The sequence below is a fragment of the Canis lupus genome, chromosome 3 (genome assembly GCF_003254725.2).
Source record: "Canis lupus dingo isolate Sandy chromosome 3, ASM325472v2, whole genome shotgun sequence".
NCBI classification, from domain to species: Eukaryota; Metazoa; Chordata; class Mammalia; order Carnivora; family Canidae; genus Canis; species Canis lupus.
Genome location: NC_064245.1, coordinates 35,419,087 through 35,428,523, shown reverse-complemented (window position 1 = coordinate 35,428,523; position 9,437 = coordinate 35,419,087). Strand labels below are relative to the sequence as shown.

Here is a 9,437-nt window from a genome sequence, read left to right as displayed (position 1 = left end):
AGCGCCGCCTTCAGCCCAGGGCGTGATCCTGGAGACCGGGGATGAGGCCCACGTCGGGCTCCCTGCATGGAGCCTGCTTCTCCCTCTGCCTGTGTCTCTGCCATTCTCCCTCTCTCTCTCTCTCTCTCTCTCTGTGTGTGTGTGTCTCATGAATAAATAAAATCTTTTAAAAAAAGAAAATACTTTTTAAAAAAGAGAAAAATATTATAAAAAAAGTTAAAAACTGGGCAATGGCAGAGTGAGAGGATGAACAACAAGTTCGATGCATTGAAAGATGATGACAGTGGGGACCGTGATCAGAATGAAGAAAACAGCACACAGAAAGAGGGTAAGAAGAAAAAAAACAGAACAAGACAAAAGTCAGGGCAGCAGTAAGAGGAAAGCTGTTGTCCCTGGGCCAGTAGAGCATCAGCAGTACATCAGCAGCAGTACAACATCAGCAGAGCATACAGCAGAGCATGCAGTAGTACAGCAGCAGCAGTACAACATACTTTCTGGTACTACAGAAGAATCCCCGGCCGTCCCACCAGCTCACAGAGCTATGAACAGGATATCAAACAGATCAGCACCTTTGCCTCTGTGGAGCAGTTCTGGAGGTTTTATAGCCATATGGTACATCCCGGGGACCTGACAGGCCACAGCGGCTTCCATCTCTTCAAAGAAGGAATTAAGCCCATGTGGGAGGATGATGCAAATAAAAATAGTGGCAAGTGGATTATTTGACTGCAGAAGAGCTTGGCATCCCATTGCTGGGAGAATCTTATCCTGGCCATGTTGGGGGAACAGTCCATGGTTGGGGAGGAGATCTATGAGGCTGTGGTCTCTGTCCAGTTTCAGGAGGACATTATTTCAATATGGAATAAGACTGCCAGTGACCAAGCAACCACAGCTCACATCCGGGATACACTTCAGTGAGTGCTTAACGTACCTACCAACATCATTATGGAGTACAAGACCCACACTGACAGCATCAAAATGCCAGGCAGGCTGGGCCCCCAAAGCCTCCTTTTTCAAAAACTCTGGAAGCTGCGGTGAATATGCCATGACCTTTTCCCTCTCTGGATGGCACCATCACTGAAGCTGGTATCATCAGAGTCTCTGTTCTGTTGGTGTGCTACCTGGAAGATCCTTCTGTCCTGGACAAGAGCATTTTATGTTTTAAGAACAGACTGATACACAGCAGCTACAACAACAGCTGAGACCACTTAATAAATGATGCTAAACTAAAAAAAAAGTTAAAAACTGAACTAGCTTATGATCCAGCAATCACACTACTGGATATTTACCCAAAGAATACAAAAACACTAATTCAAAGTGATACATGCACCTCTATGTTTATTGCAGCAGTATTTATAATTGCCAAGATATGGAAACAGCCCAAGTGTCCATCAGTTAAGGAATGGATGTGGTATATATACACAATGGAATATATTAAAAAGAAGAATAAAAAAAGAAGAATGAAATCCTGCCATTTGCAATGACAATGACATAAGTAGAGCTAGAGAGTATTATGCTAAGCAAAATAAGCCAGAGAAAGACAAATACCACATTCCATCATTCATTTGGAATTAAGAAACAAATCAAACAAAGAGAAAAATAAGAGGGTTAATCAAGAAGCAGACTCTTAACTATAGACAAGAAACTGATGGTTTTCAGAGGGGAAGATGAACGGGTGGGTGGGTGATGAAATAGGTGATGGGGATTAAGGAGTGCACTTGTGAGGAGCACAAAGTGATGTATGGAAGTTGAATCACAATATTGTACACCTAAGGAGGAGCAGTTATGATAGTGGAGGAGTAGGGAACCCCAAGTTTGTCTAGTCGCTCGAATACCGCTCAATAGTTATAACATCATTCTGAACACCTATGAAATCAATCAGAAATCCAAGAAAAGAAATACTGAAGTTCTACAAGTAGAAAAGCAACAACTTTTTGGAAGGTAGGAGGTGCAAAGACTTGAATCTGGGGTGATATATATGAAGATACAGTGGAGGGGAGGGAGCCTGCTTAAGGAGGCTAACAATGTATTATAAGCAGCAGATCACAAAATTGGAACTTTTGAAAGTCTGCTACAGTGAATTACATCCTTGGCTCAAAGGTGATCAGGTGGTCAATGGGGGCTATTCTTAGGTGGGAAAGCATGGTCTCAGGATGTCTGGGGTCATAAGAACAACAGGAGTTCTGGAATGTGGCAGAGTTCCCAGGTATAGGAGTGGGGAAGCTGGCTAAGAATGGTTACTCTAGGTACTGGACTTATGCTCTGTGTTGCCATAAACTTCAAACTACTGCATGGTTATGTGCCTGCTTTCCTGGCAAGGGTCTAGCAAAAGGCAGAAGCATGGTAAGACCCCCCTCCTCACTACTCTGGGTGGAACAATGTGGGTATATGCCACAGGAGTCCATAAAACTTGGAGTTTTAACTCGCAGCTCAGTTATGGAGTGAGATAAAAATTCTCTGTCACAGGCTGGGTGAACACAGAGTTTGGATGGAAACTGAGGAGACAGAAGAGACTGACTGCTTTTCTGTGAGCTCTCATTGAAGAGTGGAGGGTGTGAACTTTCAAGAGAGTGGGGTGTAGCTATATTCATCTCCCCCATTGGTGCTGAAAGCCTTCAGGGAACAAAACAGTGCCGTGTACTGGAATCCAGAGCTGCTTACGCTAAGTCTTGTCTCCTGGCAGGAAGGAGCAATTACAATAGCACAAGTTGAACTGAGAGTCAGGGCAAAGGCCCTTCTCCAAGAAGACAAGGATTCACAACTGGCTCACATCAAGTTTACAGATCAGAGAGGGTTGCAAATCTTCAACTCATGGGGAAAACAGCATATAGCATTTGTTTTGTTGTTGTTGTTGTTGTTGTTAATTCTTTAGTCTTTCCATATTTTTTGTTATTTTCTTATTTTTTCAATTTTTTATTCTTTTTTAATGTTTATTTTTATATATACTTTATACATATATATTTATTTTTTCTTTCCTCTCACTGTATTTTATTTCATTTTATTTTTGTATATATACAAGCATACCAAAACACACCTAGGATCTAGTTTTTTGTTTTATTTCTTGTATTTTTTTTCATTTTTTCCCTGTTTCTTGTTTTTTTTTTTTTTTCTGTTGTCATGGTTGGTATTGTTTTTCTCTTTCATTCCCTTCTCTTCTGGACAAGATGACGATATGGAGAAATTCGCCCCCAAAAAAAAGAACAACAGGTAGTACTTACTGCCAGAAATTTAATCCATAGAGATATGAGAAAGATGTTTGAACTAGATTTTAAAACAATGATTATAAAGATATTAGCTGGGCTTGAAAAAAAAAGAATAAAAGTCACTATGGAATCCCCTACTATGGAAACAAAAAAACTAAAATCTAATAACACTGAAATTTAAAATGCTATTACCAGGACACCTGGGTGGCTCAGTGGTTGAGCATCTGCCTTTGGCTCAGGTCCTAATCCCAGGATCCTGGGATCAAGTCCCACATTGGGCTCCCTGCAGGGAGCCTGCTTCTTCCTCTGCCTGTCTCTGCCTCTCTTTGTGTATCTCTCATGAGTAAATAAAATATTTTTTAAAAATTAAAAATAAAAATGCTATTAGCAAGATGCAGTCCCAAATGGAAACCATAAAAACAAGAATGAAGAAGGCATAAGAGTCAGTGATATAGAGATAAAATGATGGAAAATAAGAAACCTGGAAAGAAGAGAGAAGGGAAACTACTGGATCACAAAGGGAAACAGACAATTAAGCAATTCCATAAAGCAAAATAATATCCAGATTATAGGGGTCTCAGAAGATGAGGAGTAAGAGAGAGGGGCAGAAGGTTTATTTGAACAAATTGTAGCTGAGAACTTCCCTAATCTGTGGAAGAAAACAGACATTCAAGTCCAAGAGGCAAAGAGAACCCCCCTTAAAATCAATAAAAATAGGTCAACACCTCAATATATAATAATGAAGCTTGAAAATTTCAAAGATGGAGAGAAAATCCTAAAATCAGTTCAGGACAAGAGGTCCTGAACCTACAAGGGTGCACATAAGATGGACAGCATACCTGTCCGCAGACAAGTAGCAGGTCAGAAAGAACTGGCATAGTATATTCAGTGTCCTAAGTGGAAAAATATGCAACCAAGAATACTTTACCCAAGCCTGTCATTCAGAATAGAAGGAAAGATAAACTGTTTCCAGGACAAAAAAAAAAAAACTAAAGGAATTTGTGAACACTAAGCAGATCTACAAAAAATATTAAAGGGATCCTTTGAAGGGAGAGGAAGCCCAAAAGTAACAAAGACTAGAAAGGGACAGAGAAAATCTACAGGAAGAGTGACTTTACAGGTAAATTCATATCTTTCAATAATTATTATGAATGTAAATGGAATAAATGCCCCAATCAAAAGGCATAGACTATCAGAATGAATCGCCAAGTATGGTTGAAAAGAAAACCAAAGCTGGAGCTATGACAATACTGGACTTCAAGCTGTATTACAAGGCTGTAGTCATTAAGACAGTATGGTACTGGCACAAAAACAACACATAGATGAATGGAACAGAATAGAGAACCCAGAAATGGACCCTTAACTCTATGGTCAACTAATCTTCAATGAAGCAGAAAGGAATATCCAATGTAAAAAAGACAGTCTCTTTAACAACTGGTGTTGGGAAAATTAGACAGGCACATGTAGAAGTATGAAACTGGACCACTTTCTTACAATATACACAAAAATAAATTCAAAATTGATGAAAAACCCACATGTGAGGCAGGAATCCATCAAAATCCTAGAGAAGAACATAAGTATCACCTTCTGTGACCTTGGCCAAAGCAACTTATTGCTAGATACATCTCCAAAGGGAAGAGAAACAAAAGCAAATATGGATTGGGACTTCATCAAGATGAAAAACTTTTGCACAGCAAAAGAAACAAGAAAACTAAAAGGTAACAATGGGAGAAGATATGTGCAATTGTCTTATCAGATAAAGGGCTAGTATCCAAGATCTATACAGAACTCATCAAACTCAACACCCCAAAAAATAAAAAAAAAAATCTAGTCAAGAAATGGGCAGAAGACATGAACAGATATTTCTCCAAAGATGACATGCATGGGAGGGGCATGGGGATGACTGGGTGACAGGCACTGAGGGAGGCACTTGATGGGATGAGCACTGGGTGTTATGCTATATGTTGGCAAATAGAACTCCAATAAAAAAAAAAAAAAGAGGGAGGGAGGGGCAAGATGGTGGAAGAGTAGGGTCCCCAAGTCACCGATCCCCACCAAATTACCTAGATAAACTTTCAAATAATCCTGAAAACCTACGAATTTGGCCTGAGATTTAAAGAGAGAACAGCTGGAATGCTACAGTGAGAAGAGTTAGGCTTCTATCAAGGTAGGAAGACGGGGGGCGGGGGGTAAAGAAAAAGCATCCAATGGTCAGGGGCCCCGCGAGGAGCTGGGCTAAGGCCAATTGGCGAGTGCCCCCAGGACACGAAAGCCCCGACCGGGAGAAGCAGGAGCTTCACCAATCTTCCCGGGCAGAAAGGCGCTCGCAAGGAGTTAGAGCAGGACCTCAGGAGGGTGGGGATGCCCTCAGGTTCCCAGGGGCACTAACAGACACCTGCGCCCCGGGGAGAGCGCGCCACACCCCGTGGCCAAGCTCCCTAAGGGGCTGTGGCACCGGCACAGGTGGCGGCTCGGGTGGCCGCTCGAGCGGAGGGGACTGCGCCCCGGGAGCGCAATTCCAGCAGTGCAAGCCCTGTAGGGCCGCCGGGGGACACAGCCCAAGATCCGGCGCTACCCCCGGGACAGACAGAGGCCGGGAAGGCCCAGGACAGCGAGGACGCTCCTGCCCCCGGAGGCGGGAGCTGTGCAGATCAGCGACCCCGCCCCGGAGCATCCAGGCCACTGTGGACTGGGAGCTGTGGTAGTTACTGTGGTAGCTGACTCCAAGGCTGGAGAACTGGGCGCCACCACTGCTGTTGTTCCTCCTAGGGCCTCACAGGATAAACAACCCCCACTGAGCCTCACAGTGGTCTCACAGGATAAACAGCTCCCACTGTGCTGTGCACCTGGCAGGGGGCTGAGCAGCTCCCCCAAGTGCTCACACCTGAGAATCAACACAGCAGGCCCCTCCCCCAGAACACCAGCTGGACGGACAGGGGAAAAGCAAGTTCTTGACCAAGAAGCACTAGAAAGTTCCAGGGTAAGCCGAGGGATTTACACTATAGAGAATCAGAGGATACTCCCCCTTGCTTTTTGTTTTCTGTTTGCTTCCCCCCACCTTTTTTTTCCTCGTCTTTTTTTCTACTTCTTTTTATTTTTCTTTTCTTTTTTCTCTTCACTCTTTTTCTCCTTTTCCCAGTACAACTTGTTTTTGGCCACTCTGTACTGGGCAAAATGACAAGAAGGAAAAACTCACCTCAAAAGAAAGAATCAGAAACAGTCCTCTCTCCCACAGAGTTATAAAATTTGGATTACTTCTCAATGTCAGAGAGCCAATTCAGAACCACAATCATAAAGCTACAGGTGGCTCTAGAAAAAAGCATAAAAGACTCAAGAGACGTCATAACTGCAGACCTAATCAGACCTAATCAGGCAAAAATTAAAAATCAATTAAATGAGATGCAATCCAAACTAGAGGTCCTAATGACAAGGGTTAACAAGGTAGAAGAACGAGTGAGTGACATAGAAGACAAGTTGATGGCAAAGAGGAAAACTGAGGAAAAAAGAGAAAAACAATAAAAAAAATCATGAGGACAGGTTAAGGGAAATAAGTAACAACCACAAAAGGAAAAATCTACATTTAATTGGGGTTCCGGAGGCCGACGAAAGGGACAGAGGTCCAGAATATGATTTGAACAAATCATAGCTGAAAACTTTCCTAATCTGGGAAGGGAAACAGGCATTCAGATCCAGGAAATAGAGAGATCCCTCCCTAAAATCAATAAAAACCGCTCAACACCTCGACATTTAATAGTGAAGCCTGCAAACACCAAAGATAAAGAGAAGATCCTTAAAGCAGCTAGAGACAAGAAATCTCTAACTTTTATAGGGAGAAATATTAAATTAACAGCAGACCTCTCCACAGAGACCTGGCAGGCCAGAAAGGGCTGGCAGGATATACTCAGGGTCCTAAATGAGAAGAACATGCAGCCAAGAATACTCTATCCAGCAAGGCTCTCATTCAGAATAGAAGGAGTGATAAAGAGCTTCCAAGATAGGCAGAAACTGAAAGAGGATGGGCCCACGAAGCCAGATCTGCAACAAATACCAAGGGAGATTCTATAATAGAGGAAGTCCAAGGGAACAATCCACAAAAGCAGGGACTGAATAGGTATCATGATGACACTAAATTCATATCTTTCAATAGTAACTCTGAACTTGAAAGGGCTTAATGACCCCATTAAAAGGCACAGGATTTCAGACTGGATAAAAAAGCAAGACCCATCTATTTGCTGTCTACAAGAGGCTCATTTTAGACATAAGGACACTTACAGCCTGAAAATAAAAGGTTGATGAACCATTTACCATTCAAATGGTCCTCAAAGAAAGCTAGGGTAGCCATCCTTATATCAGATAAATTAAACTTTATCCCGAAGACGGTAGTAAGAGATGAAGAGGGACACTATATCATGCTTAAAGAATCTATCCAACAAGAGGACTTACCAATCATCAATATTTATGCCCCGAATGTGGGAGCTGACAAGTATAACAATTAATAACCAAAGTTAAGACACACTTAGATAATAATACACTTATACTTGGTGACTTGAATGTAGCACTTTCTACAATCGACTGATTTTCTAAGCACATCTCCAAAGAAACAAGAGCTTTAAATGATACACTGGACCAGATGGATTTCACAGATATTTAGAGAACTTTACAACCAAATGCAACTGAATCACGTTCTTCTCAAGTGCACATGGAACTTTCTCCAGAATAGACCACATACTGGGTCACAAATCAGGTTTTAACTGATACCAAAAGACTGTGATCATCCCCTGCATATTTTCAGACCATAATGCTTTGAAACTAGAACTAAATCACAAGAAGTTTGGAAGGATTTCAAACACATGGAGGTTAAGGACCATCCTGCTAAAAGATGAAAGGATCAACCAGGAAATTAAGGAAGAATTAAAAAGATTCATGGAAACTAATGCGAATGAAGATGCAACTGTTTAAAATCTTTGGGATGCAGCAAAAACAGTCCTGAGAGGGAAATACATCTCAATACAACCATCCATCCAAAAACTGGAAAGAACCCAAATACAAAAGCTAACCTTGTGCCTAAAGGAGCTGGAGAAAAAACAGCAGATAGATCCTACACCCAGCAGAAGAAGAGCGTTAATAAAGATTCGAGCAGAACTCAATGAAATAAAGACCAGAAGAACTGTGGACAGATTAACAAAACCAGGAGTTGGTTCTTTGAAAGAATTAATAAGACAGATAAACCATTAGCCAGCCTTAATAAAAAGAAGAGAGAAAAGACTCGAAATTAATAAAATCATGAATGGGAAAAGAGAGATCACCACCAATACCAAGGAAATACAAACAATCTTAAAAACATATTATGAGCAGCTATACGCCAATAAATTAGGCAATCTAGAAGAAATGGACGCATTTCTGGAAAACGAGAAATTACCAAAACTGGAACAGGAAGAAATCGAAAACCTGAACAGGCCAATGACCAGGGAGGAAATTGAAGCAGTCATCAAAAACCTCCCAAGACACAAAAGTCCAGGGCCAGATGGCTTCCCAGGGGATTAAAGAAGAAACCATACCTATTCTACTAAAGCTGCTTGGAAAGATAGAGATGGAATACTTCCAAACTCATTCTATGAGGCCAGCATCACCTTAATTCCAAAACCAGACAAATACCCCACCAAAAAAGGAGAATGATAGACCAATATCCCCGATGAACATGGATGCAAAAATTCTCAACAAGATACTAGATGATAGTATGCAACAATACATTAAGAAGATTATTCGCCAAGACCAAGTGGGATTTATCCCTGGGATGCAAGGTTGGTTCAACACTTGTAAAGCAATCAATGTGATTGATCATATCAGCAAGAGAAAAAACAAGAGCCCTATGATCCTCTCAATAGATGCAGAGCAAACATTTGACAAAATACAGCATCCATTCCTGATCAAAACTCTTCAGAGTGTAGGGATAGAGGGAACATTCCTCAGCATCTTAGAAGCCATCAACAAAAAGCCCACAGCAGATATCATTCTCAATGGGGAAACACTGGGAGTCTTTCTCCGAAGATCAGGAACACGACAGGGATGTCCCCTCTCACCACTGCTATTCAACATAGTACTAGAAGTCCTAGCCTCAGCAATCAGGTAACAAAAAGAAATAAAAGGCATTCAAATTGGCAAAGAAGAAGTCAAACTCTCCCTCTTCACAGAAGACATGATACTGTACATAGAAAACACAAAAGACTCCACCCCAAG

General features: G+C 41.6%; 1 pseudogene; it reads left to right on the top strand.

The window, feature by feature from the left end:
- The first annotated feature begins 246 nt into the window (after positions 1 to 246).
- Positions 247 to 1,035, top strand: LOC112653807 (eukaryotic translation initiation factor 4E type 2-like; annotated as a pseudogene).
- Positions 1,036 to 9,437: the final 8,402 nt, after the last annotated feature.